This window comes from Hetaerina americana, unplaced genomic scaffold, assembly GCF_022747635.1.
Source record: "Hetaerina americana unplaced genomic scaffold, ioHetAmer1.1.p SCAF_53, whole genome shotgun sequence".
NCBI lineage: Eukaryota > Metazoa > Arthropoda > Insecta > Odonata > Calopterygidae > Hetaerina > Hetaerina americana.
In genome coordinates, this window is record NW_027287128.1 from 2616599 (window position 1) to 2636477 (window position 19879).

General features: G+C 37.1%; 1 protein-coding gene across 1 annotated transcript in view; it reads left to right on the top strand.

Moving 5' to 3' along the window:
- LOC139694734 (cilia- and flagella-associated protein 298) overlaps positions 1–19879 on the top strand; it is a 191438-nt gene that overhangs the window by 115651 nt on the left and 55908 nt on the right. The window lies entirely within an intron of this gene.

The following is a 19879-nucleotide window of genomic DNA, read 5'->3' on the forward strand; positions in this document are numbered from 1 at the left end:
TTCTCCTCCTCCTCCACCTCCTCACTCCTTCGCAGTTTTTGCCCGCCTCTCTCTCTCTCTCCCTCCCCGTCCTCCTCGGCGGGCCGTGCGGCCCACCCCGTACCCATTCTTTATCTATTTCTTTGCAATGTTTTATTTTCCTTTTTTCGTCTCTTTCTCATCCCATCTTCGCTAAAATTCACCCTTCCCCTCCCTCCTTCTTCCCACTCGCCCTACTGCCCCACCCTCATCTCTCCCTCTGTTTCCCTCCTCCCATTTTAAATTTCTGCGCTTCTGTTTGAAGGGAAGGACGAATGGGGACAATCGATAAAAATCTACCTTCTCTGCCGGTACCGATGTCGGACGGTTGTCTAAGGGGAAGTGGATGTCTTCGCGCGCGCGCGTGTGTGTGAGTGCTTCCTAGATTAACTTCTTAGCATCCCGAAAAACTTCATACGCGTCTCTCCCTCTCCGTCCCGACTTTCTTTTCCTCTCCCTCCCCCTCTCCATTCTAGCGTCCCCGAGCGGTGTCGTCTCTCTCATGGTTTATATTTAGTGGTGTACCCCGCTCGGTGCTCGCTCCGTCCCGTCCTTCGATTTTCCGCGCAGAGATCCCGCCCGCTCGGCTTTCTTCTCCCCTCTCCCGTTTATTTTCTCCGTTGGCGGTCAACATTTGTTTCCGTCCAAGCCCGTATCTGCAATGAATCATGGTTTTTACGTCCGCCATCGAGAGGTGTCGGGCGATTTTCATTCCAGTTCGCGTTTTCCGATTAAAAAGCGGGCAAGGAGCGCAGGATTTTAGTAGCGCGTTTATTTATTTTTTCATCTAGATGAGATATTCCTATGCAGTGGTGCCGCGGCAATCTCTGCGGTTCTTACACCGCCTCATCGCTGTGCTGGCTCTAAACGCGATCTCTGGAGAGTAGAAGTTTAAGGTGGCTGGACTTCACGTTTACCGGAATTGGTTTTACGATTTAAATTGCGGACGCGGATTGCAGCAAAATCGGGAGATTGATCTCCAGCATTCTTAACCCGCCCGCTAGGTTCCTATTTATTAGTTTCTGCAGAGCGTTCGTCTAGATCTCGAAACTTAATCAAGCATCGGAGAGCATTGTAATAGCTTACCTATGACGAAATATTTAGAAAGAATTTGCTAATTTGATACGTAAAGTTTATACGTGTATAATATCGGTATTCATAAATATGAGCGATATACAGATACACATATAGGGTCTATAATCATATACCTGTATGCTTCCATCACTTTTGACGGAGTATATTAGCTTCAATAAAAATAAAAACTAATGATGAATCTAAGAAATGAGTATAATATTGTGCCCTCTCTCTCCCTATATATACATATAAATAAATAAATATATATATATATTTCACACACACACACACACACATATATATGTATATATTTATATATATTTTTTATATGTTCTTGTGTTAATTTCTTTTATCTCAATCTATTATTGTTTTTTACGCCGTTTTTTAGGCGTGGGTTTTTACGCCTGTACCACCCAAATTTTACTATCCAGGACAAAGGAATGAGTAGATATGTGAATATATTTTCACTTTCCCGGCCACCTCCATTGTATAGGATTGCGACAGATGGGGATGAACCTGGTGAAGGTATTTGTCCCGCCCTCGCTAGTCCGCGGTCCTCAATGGCATCTGAATGCTATGGGTGGAGTAAAACCTTGGCCCCATCTGGCGGCGTTTCTTTAGTTTTTCTGGCCACAGAGCTTGAATCATTACCGTCTCCTGGCGGGTCCAACCCCTCCCTTTTAAAGCGCCTTCCGTGCAGCCTCGTTACATCACCACTCCCCCTCTCCCTTGTAAGCGCCTCTCGCTGAAGCGTCTCTCTCCTTCCTTCTACCGCTTCTCTTCCCCCCTTCTCTACTATCCTCTCGCCCTCATTCCCTCCGCCTTTTCCCCTCCCTACATGGCGCCTCATTATTTGTTTCAAAGGGTGAGTCATGGTTTCTGATGCGGCATCTCGCTGTTCTCCTCAGTGCGGTACAGATAGATATTTACATTGACCTTGATTGAGGTGACATTATTTTCCGAAGTAGTTGTCTAATTGCATAGGTAATTTTTGGAAATCTCTAGGGCGGTGCTTTGCGGTAGGTAGCTTAGTTCGATGAAAAGAACTCCAAAAATACCATACCACTCTTTTAAGTCCCTATACTAGACATGCATATCACAAAAATATAATGATTTATACATATAAATCATATATTTACAATCATATATATTTATATGTTTATGCCTTATGCGTAATTTTTACCAATTCAGTTACGTGAATGAAGTATGGCCAATTTGAGGAACCGATCACCCTGAAGACCGTCTTGCGTTAATGAACTATTTAAGGCACCTTAGAGTGACACTTATTTTTCTGTAATTTAATGTCTTTATGTCTCAAGCTTGTAAGGGTAATGGAGATCATAAATGCCAGTTCACCATAGTTTGCCTTGGTCGTAGAATTATTAGGTATGAACATTAGTTTTCTGGCTTATGGTAGGTTTTAATGGACCCTGGTACTACACACTGCCTAGCTAATATGATAGAAAAATACTCTTGCCTCAACGAGTGAGTTTCCGATCCATACAAACCTACGATCTTTATGAAAGTACTCAGAAATCATTTCTGTACTGTTTTAATTTAGGTACTTGTCACCAATTCCCATCCCCATAAACGCTTTCACATCCTGCACAATTTTTCGTTTTATTTCCCAACTGCTCTGCCCATACATTTCCAAATGTCTTCATAATTACCTGATCTCCTCTCTCTGCTCTAACGTATGTTTCCCAACTTCCATGTTTATCGTAGACTTCTTGAGAGTAATGTTATTGTTTGTTTTCCAACAATAGTGTGCTGCTATCGTTGGAAAACAATGATACTACTTTCTGCAAAGAGTTGATCATAACCTTTTGGCAGACTGGCTAACTAGTCTTTGATTATCCGCAAATCTGACGGATTTGAAGATTTACCCCATTGATTTGTCTTGCGTAAATTTTTCTTTGCAGATGTGCATTGAAAAGGACGGGCGATAATGGACATCTCTATCTTACTTCCCTGCCAATCCCAACTCAGCATTCGCTGTTCTCACTTGCACAATCAGATACATATTAAGGTTTCGGATAATTCGTCTGTCTCTCAGTCTACGTTTATCTTCTATGAAATGCTCATTAGTTTTGCCCAGTTTACTCTGTCGAATGCGTTTTCAAAATCTACGAAGCATGCATGCAAATCCTGGTTAATCTACGTCTCCTTTTGTATCTAATATAAACTTCCCTGGTCATCACGAATATCCCTTCCATTTTTAATCGAGTAGTAGTAGTAGTATTTAGTGGAGGCGACCGACTGCTGAGGTCATTTGCGCCATAGGGGATGGACTGGAAAGGATGAAGGGTGGAGAGAAACCCGGCGTCGGCATTAGCCTACTCTTTACGAAAGGCGCCAAGTGGTCCGCAGCTTAACGTCCCATCCGACGGACGGCGTACTCACTCAAAGTGCCCTCCACACAGCACCTCAAGTAGGGATCGAGATACGTCTGAAAAATATTCAACACCGCCGGGATTCGAACCCGAGCCCTCTGGGTGGGTAGCCAGTACGTTAGTCACCGCACCAATCCTGATCCCCTTTCCAATCGACAATGGAGCTTCGCCAAAATACTCATTTGTTCTTTCCCCCATTCTTTCCTTATGATCGTAAGTAATACTTTTGTGATGTGGAAAATCAAATCTATAGTCCTGACATACTTCTGCTTTTCTTTTACTTGGAATGGTATCAATTTTGATCTAACATAGTCTCCAGGCCAAATCCTCCTTCATAAATGCTTGAATGATCCAATAAAAACTTTTCATTCATCATTTTCCTTAATTCCTTGGTTACGAGGATTATGCAGGACGACTCGTATTCTGCAGTCCATATTTTAGATTTTGAAATCGGATTAAATTATATATTCAGAATATTTTGTGTTTTGAGATATTTTCCTTCAGTTGTGGCATTATCATCCATATAAAATATTATCTATTCCAGAATCCAAAAGTACAGTGAAAGTTAATTTAATTTGAGTGCGAATTTTGATTTTGCAACCTCTCCGTATGAAAATTATCCTTTGTGTTGATCTTGTTTTAATTTCTGGTGGGAATAGAAAAAGCTTAAAATATTTTTGACCGATTCTTAACTTAAAGTTGGTCAGCAATCCAAAAATTTAGCGACAATTTAGTTAATTATATATTTTCCATCCAACTTCATGGCAAAAGAAATCTAGCTAGAAGACCTATTTCTAGTTGGTTTGCGTGTGTCGAGCTCTTTGTCTGCAAAATGCTGCCTAATGCCCGGAAAGTTTTTTTACAAGGGCGGCTTTGCATATTCATAGAAAAACGGTGCGGGGTCGGTATTGTATTGCTTCGACTGAAGCCATAAGTGTGGTTAAGAATCTTACGTCACCTTCAGCCTCATTGCGCTGGCATTGCTTATCACCCACCTTTGTCTTGCCATTACTTCACCCGCCATCGAAGTTCCTCCTCAAATCTTCACACATATGTTTATATTTTTACTGACTGTTGAAATATTTTATTGCCGCTCTATTACATTTTTATCATCGCATCAGGTCATTTTTCATCGTAATGATCCGTGTGATGAGGACGGTGAGAATGAGGTACCTTGGCGGTGTTACAGCATTTTAGTGACCGTTTGCCAATTAGAAGAAATTATGTCTTCGAACACTTGGATAGACTTAATCGGATTCATATAATTGTGACCCCCTGTGGCCGTCTTAGGCTAGATGTCTTGTATAGATATACGAGTTCAAGAAAACAATTAATTCGTACGACTAAACTTTGTTGGTTTCTTTATGATTTAGCCTCGTACGTCTAAGATTGAAAGATCTTTAATTTGTTGCAGGTCTATTGAGTGTAATCATTTACGGAATAGAACGGTTACTTCCATTCTCTTAGCCGTATGTTTTATTTTGGAAAAATATAAATGTAAAATCCACCACAGTTATTAACCCGATGGTCGGTTTGATTGGTGAAGTTAGAGCTAACCCAAACTAAACTCAACGGCGTGCGATATTCACGTAGGTGCCATTTCCTTAAGCCACCTGCGGTTTCCCAGGAAGATCTGATGCCTGAAAATTTACACAGCTTTGGTGAAGTTGAGGATACTCAGAGGAGAGCCCGGGAATTGACTACTGGGACTACCACGCTCCATAAAAATAAAAATTCAGACAAAATTTGATGGTTTAGTGTTAAAGAAATATCGGATTTGAATAATTTTTCCACAATAGAAGGTGTATTTCAAGGTTTACAAAATGATGATGGAGCTTAGAAATCTGTTTTAAAAGTTTTATTGTGACAGTATGAATTTATTTTGATGCATTAAGTGTGGGAAAAGGTATGTTGCAACTTGAGTGGTAAATAATTTCTCTTTACATTGTACTGTAAAACTGTGATCGGCTCGGGTATGAGAGATTTCTGTGGCTGTGGCATTACCAAGAAATTATGAAAAAATTCATAATCCGTGCAAACAGCTACATTCATGCAATCATTTCCTAGTGTGAAAGCTAAATTTATTTATTTTGCTGTGTTTATTGAAATATGTTTGGGGATGCGTAATGGTATTTCCATTTAATTCGTATAATTGAAGGAAAGATGGCATGTTTACTCAATATTGATGTGGTTGAATATTATTTGAATAAAAAATTCTCAAATCACTCGTACCCGTAAACTTGTTCGTCAATTTCCATAATCCGTCTGAAATACATGAGGATTATCATGAGGATGAAATGAAAACGAGGACCACCCTGAAGTCATGCACGTTCAGGTGATCTTTCGATCTTCAACGACCTGCTATATCATCTTAATATATGCGCATGTATTCCATTTATGTGAGAATGCTTTTCCGTCAGATTTCGTGTAATAAAATTGTGAATATTTATTTCTTCAGTTTGGTCGTATGAATGAAAAATTGCCGCTGATCTCATTTAAGCTTACTGCAGTCTCCGAGCATGCGAACGTGTATAGAAGTACATTGAGGAAATTAATCCCAAGAATCTAAATTCAATGTGAAATGGCTCTTGAATCGTCCGGTCTACACTAATCGCACTAGTACTCAATAGTCGCCATTCCCTCCTCTCCACCTATCGTCTCGTTTCCCTTCATGTCCAAAACGGACTTCCTCTTGCCTACACTCAAAGAATGTCATTCCTCTTTGTTCGACGAAGACTGTCGAAACGTAAAATATATACACATGTAAGTGATCCTTTTCTTTGTTCAAATGTTTAAATAGTGCCTAATGTATTTGTTATAATTTCTATAAATAAATAACATTTTGTGTATATTTGTATTTACACACGCATATAACATTGTTTTCGGACTACTGACCGGAGGGCCCGAGTTCGGTTCTCGGGAAAACGTCTATGGGCACCCTCAGTTCCACCCAAGCTTTGTGATTTTTCGGGTATCAGATCTTCCTGGCAAACTATAGCCGGCACAAGTAAAGAAACTGGCCCCCCTACCCTGAAGTGTGAACTCTACCATTACCTACCCAACCGACCTTCGGGTTGATTACTGTGTTTATGATTTATATGTATATGTTTGTGTGTGTATATATATATATATGTGTGTGTATATATATATATATATATATATATATATATATATATATATATATATATGTATATATATATATATATATATATATATATATATATATGTATATATATATATATATGTGTATATATATGTGTGTGTATATATATATATATATATATATATATATATATATATATATATATATATATATACTTTATAAAAAAACAGATGTAGATTTTTAAAACATGGAAACACAAAGAGAGGGCACTCACATATATAGTTCTGACGTTTCGTTGGTACGACTGTCGTCATCAGAATGACGTTCTCGGGGAGGAGCGGAGAGGACAGAAGGAATAGGTGAGGGAAGAAGGGGTAAGGAACCAATTGGAAATAGACCAAGGGCTGGGAGGGGATATTTACGCAGCTATTGGATGCATTCAGTGGGCTTGGTTAAGCCCGGGAGGTTTAAATGAACCGAGCAGATCACAAGTGTAAAAATATTTCCTTTCCTGGGATCGGGATCTTTCAACTTGCCGGGCCGATGCTCTAACCATTTGGCGTTTTTATGCATGTATATATGGATAAATTTAATATATATATATATATATATATATATATATATATATACACACACACACACATACACATACGAGATGTATATACACACACATTAGCAGGTAATACAGGAGTGAAACACAAGAAAATAAATATAGCTCACAAAAGTATGTAACATACTTAAATAAATGACACAGTTACAGGTGTAACATGTCGGAAAATCTTAATGATAAAAGAAGACACCCTGCTTTTCCATGTAGAGTATTTTTATTACGACCTTGGTTTCGTTACAGCGTTACATCTTCTGGTAAATCCTAAATGTGTGTGTGTGTGCAACCGTTATATATATGTAAGTATGTATATGCATATATATACACTTGCATACATATATATTAACACACGTATACAATGGATGAGAAGAGTTCATATTTTGTTTATTTTTGTGGAGATTACTAATGGAATATATCAGAGAAATCAAATATGTTTAGGCCAGATGGGTCTTTACGTTTGGATGATGTGTGCACCTATTACGAGCGTTACACTCCACTTGACGAGTTGTGAGTGGTCCTTGAGCATTTCCTTCCGTACATGAATTAATTAACTCCCTCGCCCCTTCCATTCTGCTCAGTCCGAGGAGCCCACTTTACCCCTGGTTTCCGTCGAGTTGCCCTAATCGATCCCAGTTCAACATTGAACTGTTGTATAAATTCCTCCATTCTCAAGGGAGCAATGTGCCTCCCGATATCATATGTGAACGATCGACTCCGTACTGCAATGATTTATTAGGTTCCTTCGAGCGTGATTGGAAAGTGTGGTGATTTCCCTTGGTGATGTAAATATGATGGATTCTCTTTCGGTGGGTGATTTTAGTGGCTAAAATTATAATGCATGGGTATGAAATCATTGCCTTTGTTTCTTAGCGGAATGTCGGGATTTGTGACTATATCCTTCTTTTGAAAGGAGTCAACTTCTTTAATTGTGGCCTAGTAAGTTCCTGTTGATTTCTTGGGCCACATTTCTAGAAAATGAAGGGCTAAATCATTGGTTTAAAAAAAAGTCAATTTTTAGTTTCAAATCCTTTATGGATTCTGATGGATGGGACTCTGTTGATTTTTGTACCTAATGAGTATAATAGTCGTTAAATGGTTTTCATTTTAAATTTGTTCCATGTGAAGCCCTCGTTGGAATCACAATTATTTTTGGCTTTTACTCTAAGAGCGTTGTTAGATGTGAGAGAGATTAATGCGAAAATATGTGAACATTTCTTTCAAACCTATGTAAAATCTGACAGCATATTAATTGTTATTTGTGCTGGTGCGTACTAATTATTGCAGTTTATTAATAAAAACACTGACTTACCCAACGATTGTCCTTTACTTTCTAAATAATCGTTACCATACCACGCTATGAGAGCGTCTGTCATTTATTGTTTCATTGTCTTCGACGCTGGATCAGTTTCAAAAAATGCAAATGCGTTTGAGACGATCAGAGTGGGTAGCATTTATATTTGTTTGGTATTATTATATGCGGCAGCTCTAGTTTTCAATATTGAATTGATGGACATTCAAACTTGATGGTTATTTACTCGCATCCGGTATTCAACCGTTAACGCATGCGCACACATGTGTATTCCGCGGGAAATGGAAATTTGTTCGGTACGGGCAATTTGGCGAGCGCTTCGGTCGGCTTGCGTCTCGAGTTTGTGGTTCGTCCGTTAGATGTCACAGTGGCTGAGAGTATCCAGGGCCAGTAATCTTGCCGCGTTTGAGTACTCTCGACTTGCGATCGAAGGGATGGACATTCAGACAGCTGAAAACTTAGTGATTTGACCCTTTGAACCATGGTTTTTTATTGTAAAACAATAATTAGGCCTTTTAACATCGGAAAACGTGATAAGGTACACGTGTAACTTAGGGCACTACGTGTAATATGGTCTAAGGGCAATCACTTTGTACAACTGCTCGGATAAATAAACACCTTTTGAATTGAATTGATAATATGCTTTGATTTCGCGAGCGAAGTTCCACATCTTCGGTTTTGGTCAAGCGGTGAAATGCATGGTTATGCTGCTATGCAGTAATTTGCAGCTCTGTGCGATCCGCTTGAAACGTGCCATAATTTAAAAATAATTGCGTGACTCAATAAAGAAAATACTCCTTTTAGAGTGATTTGGAGAGGAAAAACCGAAAATAAAAAGAATGCTCCCAATGCGCGCGGTCGAATTCGGCGTCAAAGAAATCGTTGTTCGCAATAGTGTTACCCTGGCCTGATAGCCTGAAGTGAGTGAATTAATAAATTATTGCAAATTTCTATTTCAAATGCTATGCAAAAATTAATTAGAGTGTATAAGAGCGTTAAATTAATGGCGAAACATTTTGGATCTTGTAATAACTTGTTAACGATGAACTACTTACATGGAATTCACTCTGGTCATTTCAAAATTCACGGTCGCTTTGAAATACAGGTCATAGTCAACGCCATATAAATCTCTGTTATCGACAGACCATCCCCGTTAGCTTTAAAACGACAAATTAGTATCCTGAAATTTTAAATTTGTTTAAAGTCGAGAAGGGGGGGGGGTATTATCCTATTGTTATCCTCCAGTCAGATTCCTAGACCAATAAACACATTAATTTTTTTACGCGGTGAGCAGCATATTGAGGTCATATTTTACGACATGGAAAAGTAGCACACTTTATGCTTGTGAACGTATTGCTGCGCATGCTCTAAATTCCAATATAATGTAATACCTAGTTCCTCATTATATTGTCTTACCGTAAGTGACACTTGCATCCATGGTACTTCCTGTAGCATAGTACGTCTCAGATTCAGATTTAATTTCCAAGTTTGGATTGATGTGCCCTAACAAGATATTGATTTTGTCATAAAAACCGAAATGCAACGATTTGGAGCGTCTGGTACGCTCGTAGAGAAGTGCTCGGTTTAGGTTGCGTGGTTCTAGTTAATGGAAATCGAATATGGTATACTGGGTACCAATTGTCCTCCCGCAAATTATTATCTGTAAGCTCGCGCACTTACCGTAATGATAACCAAATAATTGTGCTAATAAATTCAAATAATCGACTTCAGATTTCTCTGGGGTAGGGTAGTTAATGATTGATGATCGAAATTCAATGAAATGCCCTCTAAACTGATGTAACATGCATGTAAATTTTCGAAAAATGCACTAACATTATGGCTATTGCAAAGTACTAATTGCTGAATATTTTCATGCAGGTATAGTTTTCAAATAATATAATACATGCTTTTACAGCTTTGACCTTATAATTGATGTATATTGCTGGTAATATGCTAATTAGAGAAGTGCCAAATTTTTAATTCACTAGGTGTCTCGATGAAAACGTTTGCTGGAAAAATAGAGTTGATTGGGAAAATTGGAAAATGTAGAGATCAATCAATACTCTCAGAACTATTCAAACTTGTTGGTAGAATTTCACATTCAATGCTCGTCGATCGTGAGCCGTACATTGTATGAAGTTCGCATTTAGAACTTTGTAAATAACTCCCTTGTAAGCAGCCTCCTAAGCCCAGACCTGATATCTCGCTATATTGCTATTAATTTGCATAATATAGCGTTTGGCTCTAAAAATATATCAATGTATTAATGGAAATTTGACAACAATAATCCCCGTTCAACTACATGCTTATCGACCAAAATGTGCCGCAATAAATACTCAGACTTTTCTACATAACCAAGGTTTCTCAGGCGTTCGGATTTCGACCTTCCCTCCCCTTTCACTTCACTTCCCCTCCCGCCTTCACCACATCCTTCTTCCTCACCCTACGGATGTGCTCTATTTTTGCTGACGATGCTGATTCATTTTTTTATCTCACCATCCTCTTCCAAAACCTCCACCTGTTCCACCCTTCCCACTCGAAAGTGTAAACACCATACCTGCGCATGTACTATATGTAGTCGGAAGAGATTTGGTGGAGAAAATGAACGCCGCCACGCTCCGCTAGTTCCCCTTCTCACGTATGTTTTATGTAGCTTGATGGTATTTAAATTTACATGCATCCAAAAATTTTTGTCGATTCCTTGTAAAATCGAAAGTTCACACTATGTGCTTCAATAGAGGAGATATTTTTCATTTGAAGAATTGTCGACGCGGAGATATTAGTTACGGTCGTGTGTTTGTGTAGGAATTGGCGCTAGCTATGTGAATAAAAGTTTAAGTGATATATTTTGTTTGGACATCCAGTGGTGAGGCGTAAAAGCATATGGAACCAATTTAATGGACGCGAATTAATTAAATAGCAATTTACACTACCAATTTCAGCCCAAGTAAGTGTAGTAAATAAAGGCTAAATTTCGATTAGACATTTTTCTTTTTGCCATTCGTTTGACACTTAACGCTGCATTTGTCCAAAGTTATAGCTATCCAAATGCTCCTTTTTAACTAGCTCTTATCTGCAGAAAAGTGATTTGCTAAATAATTTAATTGGCGTGGCTCTAGTCTGAGTGAATATATTCATATATATTTAGCAATTCGTAATGTTCCCGAAGAGTGGTAAAAAGAGTGAATAATTATTCATCTTTCTCATAATATGCTAAAATCCATTGTCTGCGCAGTTCATTTTGTTACGCATAAAATTTGCAAAGTTTAATTCGTATATGATCTAATAATGATCAAACCATTATATGGAAGAGATGCAACGGTTGCTTCAAGTAATGTTCTTTTTCATTAGTGAAAATTGTAATCCACTCCTCAGAAGACACCATTTACCAAAATTTCTAAAATTAAGGCTGAATTGGCTTCATAACCATCAAGCTGTTATCTTGCTAGGTATCAAATACAAAGGCCGCTGTTGCATTAAGATAGCACTTTAGAATTACTAGTGATATGATATCAATTACGGCATTTGAATGCAAAATTTTCACCTGCGTTATCTTTTGCATTGAAATTTTTCTCAGTAAAATTCGAATGTTAGCCGACTGCTGACATTAGCGTTGTAAAAATCGAAAATTTGGCCCGGAGAAAGTGAAAGAATCGAGGAATATAGATATGTTTTCTTAGACTAAAGCAACAATGCGAAAGAGGTGACACCTAATATTCACTTTGTATTTGGTATGGTAAATATCATTACGTCGTCATGGCAGGCGGTAGTAATGGAATTGCTATTTTGGAATTGGAGTTATTTGGTTTTATCCCGAAGAATGTAGCTGCGACATATGTATTTCAACTTGACAGGAATAGGTTTTAATGTAGCTCACTTTCAGAGGGTTGAATTGTCTTGATTGTTTTTACATTTTAAGACACAGTTAAATCAGGTATAGCAATATAGACTGACATATTAAGACGGGAGAGTGAAATGTGTACGTGATAAAGACATCATTGGAAAAAAATGAGAACCAGAGCTATTGACTAAAAAATGAAGTCTCTATCAGCTGTAGGTAAATGTTTTCAGGAGTATTCGAAACTGAAAAATGAGAGGTTATGTTGTAAATAGTTGTATTGAACACTATAAGTAAATACTCTGCATTTGAAAGATTTGAATAATGTAGTCTTTCAGTCACAGTTTTTTCTATGATGTATAGATAAATGAGAATCAAAATTGTTGAATGTTGCATAGACCATGTAAACTATTTAGCATTCTACAATTTTGATTCGATAATATGAAGTTAGGTTTATTCAGCGTCAGTTCAAATTTAGCGCTTGATCAAATGTATGTATTTATGTGTATACATATATGTGTGTGAATTTTATTGTTTATAGGCCTTATTAGTGTACGCATATTTGACGGTGAATTTTATGTTCAATTGTAGCCGTCGTCATTACTTATTTTTTCATAAAGTGCGCAGAATATTTTTATTTACTCATTAAGGTATTAGAAAATGTTTTAAGAGTATTTGCATGAGTCACTTTGACTGCGCATGAATTCGTTGCATAAAATTATTGACCTTTATTCCCCAATTTAGGATTCAGTAATAGTGTTTTTACATGATTTAATGGATAATTAATACAAATGACTGACTAATGATAGAATATATTAGTTATGATGATCTCTTCGGTATTTTACGTGTACAATGCATTACTCTTTGTCTTCTCATTTTCTCATCCCACTCCCCTTGAAGTTGAGGTTTGCGCTTTGACATTATTTCTTGATGAAGGAAGCCTTTCTATTTTTTCGTTACTTAAGAGAGCACTGCTTTCAAATGGGCAAATTCTCGTTTTTAAATAGTGGAAACTACTAATGAAAAATAATATTCAGACTGGCGTACTATCAGAACCCCAGCTTTCTATTATACTGCTTGCCAACTTAAAAATAATGACATCATTAGTGTATTTTGATTCATGTATGAGTCCGTTAAATGCAGTTGAAATTTTTTTTTCTGTGCCCAGCGGCACACGTTTTTACTCTTTCTGCTTTATTTTAATGTTTCACTGTTTATATGGCAGCTCCTTCTGCTTTAATTATTACACATTTCTCATCGAAAAATATTTCTGCGTTTTGTTTAAGATAAAGTTATGGAGTTACAGTTTTTATTTTTATGGAGTAACAACGTTAATTGGGTCTTGATTTTAATTATAATATTAGGCATAAATCGTCTGATTAAAGTTAGAGATTGTTCGTCTGTTGAACATCTTGAAAGCCATAAATAAAACCATTAGGATCACAGGGTTGTTACTCATTAGCTCAATTCTATTTTACTTCTTCTTTCAAGTCTTCTGAGTACAGTTTGTCATCGTAAAATTTCGTTTCAGAGCAATGTTTTTGTATGGCGAATCTTAATTAAATAAGCTCTAAAGTTTCCTTTCGGAAGGGTAGGATTTGTGTCACTTTTCCAAAGCTGACTTTATTTAATTAAACCTAGATTCAACTTTTGATTTACAGCTTGCTTTTTGTAATGTCATGGAATGGAGGAGCTGGATTAGGAAAATGTCTGCCTTCGTCAGGAACGACATGGAATTCCGCCTACACTCGGAGTGGGAAAGTTGACCTCATCAGGTTCCTCTCGCTTGGAAAATTTCGCTCGGTGTTTAGATGAAGCGACTTTCTAATAATCAGTTGGTCGAGCCAGTTGACGAGGAGGAAGACGCCCTTGACTCATTCATGTGTATAAGCCTTTCTGCGATAACCTATGTCCGCAAATCCTTTCTCTCTCGTTGTAAGTTCTCTTGGGTATCGATTCGTGGAGATTACGCATCCCGTTCACCTTTACTAAGAACACGCTGTCCTTCACTACGCTGTCATATACTGGAGCGTATTACGTATGCATTGGCGCCCTTACAACTTTACCCGCTCTCCTACCTTCCCGTCATAATTTCCTTCCGGTGTTTTATTCCTTTTCCGTCCTTTTTCACTTATAAGTTGGCCCTTCTTTTCTTTTTCTTCCTCCCTCGGGCCACCCGCGCTCTTCTCGACTCCCGCGCGCGTTCCTATACTCCACCCCTTTAATGGCACTTCAGAGCGCGCCCTCGCTCATGCCTTTGCTGCTGCCTTCTTTTCGCGCTCTCCCTTCCTCTCCAGTCTCCGACCCTTACCTCCCCCTATCACTCTCAGCCAACTCCGCTCTTCTCCTCGACTTAGATCCGCCTTTCTGGTCGTAATCTTTTTTGAAGCACCGATCTAATCTCTATTCCGACTCTGATTACCATCGAGAAATAACCAACGACATTTATTTTACTTACTTTCGTCTCGGACGGAATTTTCATTTTATTTTTTTCTTTTGCGTACTCTTGCGATTCTGCTAATTTTCTCCTGTAAAAACCGGAAAAAAGATCCATTTGGGATGAAAGCTTTCTAAGATAAAATAATGGATGCCTATTCCAATTAGTGGAGCAAGTTCCTTCCGCGTCATGCCATTGTAGGTTTACTTTTTGTTTATACATTTTCCAAGTAAAATTAGTTATTCCATAGTTGTTTTTAGGAAAAAATTAATTTCAGTCGAAAGATATTTTATTTAAACATTAATGTTTAGCTTGAATTTTACTCTCAAATCGTTAATTTATTTGAAAACATGACTGGCCAGTTGAGATGGAGCTATTGTACTCATTTTAGCTTGGCTAAACAGGTCATTTGGCTTTTTGAACGATCACAGTCTAATTTCTCATTGCTACTCTGCCGCGAATGAACTAAAGCAAAAAATTATTTTCTAATGATAGTGTAGAATTTATCATGCAATTATGGAAAAAGGAACATTTTTTCTTGAAATATGAGGCGAATCAAATAGTCCGAAAATCTATGATTAATTAGGTGTACTTTTTTTGTATTTACTTATATAAACATATTATTTGCGTTTGACCTAAATTAAAATTGAAGTATAAAAGATTTCTACCTGATTTTTCTCTTGCTTTTTGCGTAATTTCTCCCTTTGTCACTCATGTTAATCGATAAGAAATGAAATACGGTGTGATCTAGTAATGTTTATGCCCCATGGAGATGCCCTCATTACTGTTGTCTTAGTTTATGCCATCAATTGTTAAATTTGAGGAATTTCGGCGTGATTCTTTGTAATTTCACGTTTCAAAGAGCGCAAACCGGGTACCAGAACTTGCAGAAATAAATTTATAAGAATTTAAGAACCTATCAAAAGAATTAATTAATTTTCTTGAGGTCGTCATTGACTTCGCATACGAGATGTCTCGTAATGTGATATATAATTTGTTAAACGTAAAAGGCACTTCATATATAGTATATGTATTATTTGAATAGTTAACCTTAATATTTAGTTTAATTATGTTTTATTGGTTTTGTATTGGAGAGAGAAACCATTTAGAATCTTGCTGTATAAATATCAAAAGTAATTTTTTCATTTGTAAAATTTTATGAAAACTTAAATAATATTTTAATTTGTATTTATTAATCTCCCTTTACCCTAATTTTTCAGCTAATGGTAAATGAAGTATAAGGTTGCTTGGGTTTCTTTTAAAATGTAACTGTGAATTTCTCAGATGATATGACTTTCTCATTTCCTAAGTATTCAAAGTGATTTTGGCTAATACAACCATCGGCACTAAATTGATGTGCGCTCCAAATGGGTGCACATTAACGCCAAGTTTGGTGATATCTCGTCTACGGGCGATATTTGGGGCCAAGACCTAAGAGATACTCGAGACTTCCAAGAAAAATAGATTTTTAACAACTGTAATAAAACTTAAGCGTGAATTGATAGCGAATGCTTTTACTCGACTCTTTGAACTTGTACTTGCCACGATCTCTCCTTTTTCTTCCCTCGAGCTCCGTCCTTTGTGATGTTCACTTCTGCCGAGTCGGTGAAGGGCATGACCAATTTCTCTCAATTTCGGCCCCAAGATTTCCATTATTCTTATTCACATTACAGTCTGTTTCTCTTCTCGTTTGCTAAATCGGTCGCAGTTGAGTTTTATCTTGTGGAATAGCAGGGTATTTCCTTTCATACGCATCATGAGGGAGTTACACCGAGTTACGCCAGCCACCATTGCATGCGCCTCGTTTTCGTCATTGATGTTCATTCCCTCAGCGGTGATTGCCAGATTCCTCACCCATCGCACCGCTCCTCCATTGAACTACTCCCATGGAAATCCAAACGTTCCCGATTGGTATTCTATACTATAGTTCATAGTTGTGGACCTGCCTAATTCCTTAGATTAGATGACATACGGGACGAAGAGAATACAAGTATATGCCAAGGGAAGACTGTGTTTTTATTTTTACCATGATAGCACAATGACAGAGAATTATGTTCATATTTTTATTTATTTCGTAATAATTTTATTACTGTCGAGAGTTTAAGTTCCATCGTATTTGAGTGTAATGATGATGCGTATTGAAGAATAGTCTCAATCCGCAAATCCACCTAATCATATCAAAATTATGAATAATAACAAATACACACGTACGTACGAAAGTGAGAATGTCGCATACAGAATGTGTGAGTCTACTTCGGTTTCAGTCCTGCATTGCCTCAAGCATTATTTTGAGTGCCATCGTTTGTCTTTTAACTATGCCTTCTACTCTTACTTTTCTACCCGGATTCATGCTGACAAGGTACTCGTATTATAACGTCATGCTAACTTTGAACTCTATAAAGTATTGTTTGAATTCTGTTATATTCATTAGGCAGCTTCGAGAAAGGAGCCTTAATCTTTGAGTTTCTTTATTTTGTCATGTTAAGTGGGTATTTGCTAATTCTTACGCTGATTGATTCCGTAAAAGTGGTTATGCCCCGTAGAATTAGTTTCATGACACTAATGAGTTTGGAGTAACATTGTAGTACTTTCTGGAAAGAAAAAATGTATTGTGATATACATAACGTTTTCCTTGTCATTTAAGATTGCCAATGGTTTTTGCACCTATATTTTCAAACTGTAGTGAATTTTGATGACAATATTTTTTCCCTAACATTTTATTTGGTGTACTACGAAAAGTTAGTGATCGAGTCCAAGTACTGGTCTAAGTACAGAAGCAGTCCGAGTACAAGAAGAGCATGACCAACTCCGTGCACATGGTACCTATTATTGTCACTTTGATATTGTAAAGAAATTGTCGTATTTCAAATTAATTCTTATGATTTTACATTTTTAGTTTCTTTTGAGGTTTTAGTAATAGTTTCCCTACGTTACTATGGTTTTTACAAAAAATACTTCTAGCTGGCTCAGTGACGCCATAAAACCGAGAATGCAATAGACTTTCATTTCTTTCTCCTTTTTTGTTCAAGCCAGGGTCCACTTGACCCGCCACTGCGAACTTTTTTGCGGTAATAATTGCTTGTTTATGTATTTTTATTTGAATTATGAGCCTTACAAAGGTATGGCATTATCCCTTTGTGCGTAGACGATCTAATAAATAGATTCAAACATGACTTTATTGCTGCAGTTACACACGGAAGCCACAATTCGGTAATGCCTTCTATAATTATGGAATTAAACGGCCTTTAGTGACTTGAACTAACAACACTGATTAAAATTGAGTTTATTCGAATCGTATTCTAGGCGATGTACACTCGCAGGCTTAACCTTAAATTAATCTTTACACGATTGGATAGGAAAAGAAAGATAACAATTGATATTCCACTGAATATTTGACCTTTCTCAACCAAGGCTTTAACTTATTGAAATAAACACCACCTGAAGAAGAAACAATGTGCTGAAACTTAGTATGTAAGATTGAAATAATTTAGTGGAAATACAAGTGTTTCCTTTCCCTATTCAATTTCGTACTCACTAATTGAATACTCATTTACTTTGTTTATTTTCTTATGTTATATCCTTCTTACATTATGATATCAATATATTTATTTATAACAATATTCTTATAAGGGAATGCATTCTCAATAATATTATTATTCATGCTCGAATCTTATTTTTGTGAATTCCATGACTCAAGGCAGATGGCTTCATATTTTGATGTTCACATATGTCATCAATTCTTAGCTTTTTCGCATATTAATGGAGTTGAGTGGCTCTTTTCGACACCATTAGAGTCCTAAGATCCAAATTTATAATCCAAGGTTAAAAATTTCACTCGCGCTCGTTTTGGCTCTGCCAGAATATGACAAATATTCATTAGCCATAGTCATACCCATTAACCGTTAGCAGGAATTATTCCGATGATTATTTTTCTCTATTTTCAGTTTCTTCATTCTTTTCGTTGACACGTGCTACATTTACATAACTCCCTATCTGCCTGGGGTATTCTTTACCTTATTCGCTCCTATTCTTTCCCCTATTAATATCATCTGCGTCACTCCCTACTTGCCCTTCGCATTCGTCAAGCGTGTCTAATGAGAAATTAATTTCTTACTCACAGTTTTTTCAACATTATTCCGTTTTCTTCTCTTGGGCTGGATTTAATTTGCAATTTTACTTTGGCAATTATTTACTAAAGGGAACACCAATTTTGATTACTTCAGGGTCAAGGTTGTAGTTTGACAAATATAAAACTACCCAAGCAGGCTTTATGACCCATGGTATGGATATTCTTCATGGAGCTTATCATCGAGGAGTGACTTATCAATTTTAGTACATTAAGTTTCGTATGAAGAAAGGCGTAATCTACGGAGCGGTTTTTCAAAACTATTTTATTTTCATTGCTTTTGATCTAGCTTAGCTTGCCTAATATCAGTAAATAATATGTTTTCTTAGAAAAAGCTCAATTCTTTAATAGTCACGCATTTTTTGCTTTCTTTTCCATTTGTTTTATAAGAATTCAATGATCAGTGTCGAAGGGATAACATTTTGTTGATGTCTTACTCCTATGACGGATTTTATCCCGTAGACGGTTCTGATTGACAATTTTAAATGAAATTACATTTGATAATAATGTCATGTTCATTCTCAATGATAACTGCTATTGAATTCAAATTCTCTCCCAACGAAATATTCACTCGTATTTCCGGCAAGTTTGCCAAACATATTTTTGCTTCCCCATGCATGTCCTCGCAGGAGGTCCTTTTCAGATCGTATATATTTGCTGCACCGTAGATAAAATTATCTAATTTTTTGCACTCGTGAAATATTCAGACGCGTTGACTAGCAGGTTTTGGATGTAAATATTATGTATAGCTGGTTGTATTCCAGGCCAAAACTTAAGGTTGGATCTTATCTTTAGAATTTTGAAGTGAGACCGTCGGAAGGAATTTTGTGAAATGTTATACAAATTCTCATATTATCCGAGTAGCAGCTTTCAGTTGTTAGATTTATCATCTCAGTTTTATGTTAGATTTATCAGCAGTTTTGGTTCATCTGCGTTTCTATAAATTGTAAACATTTTTGGTGTACGATAGTGTA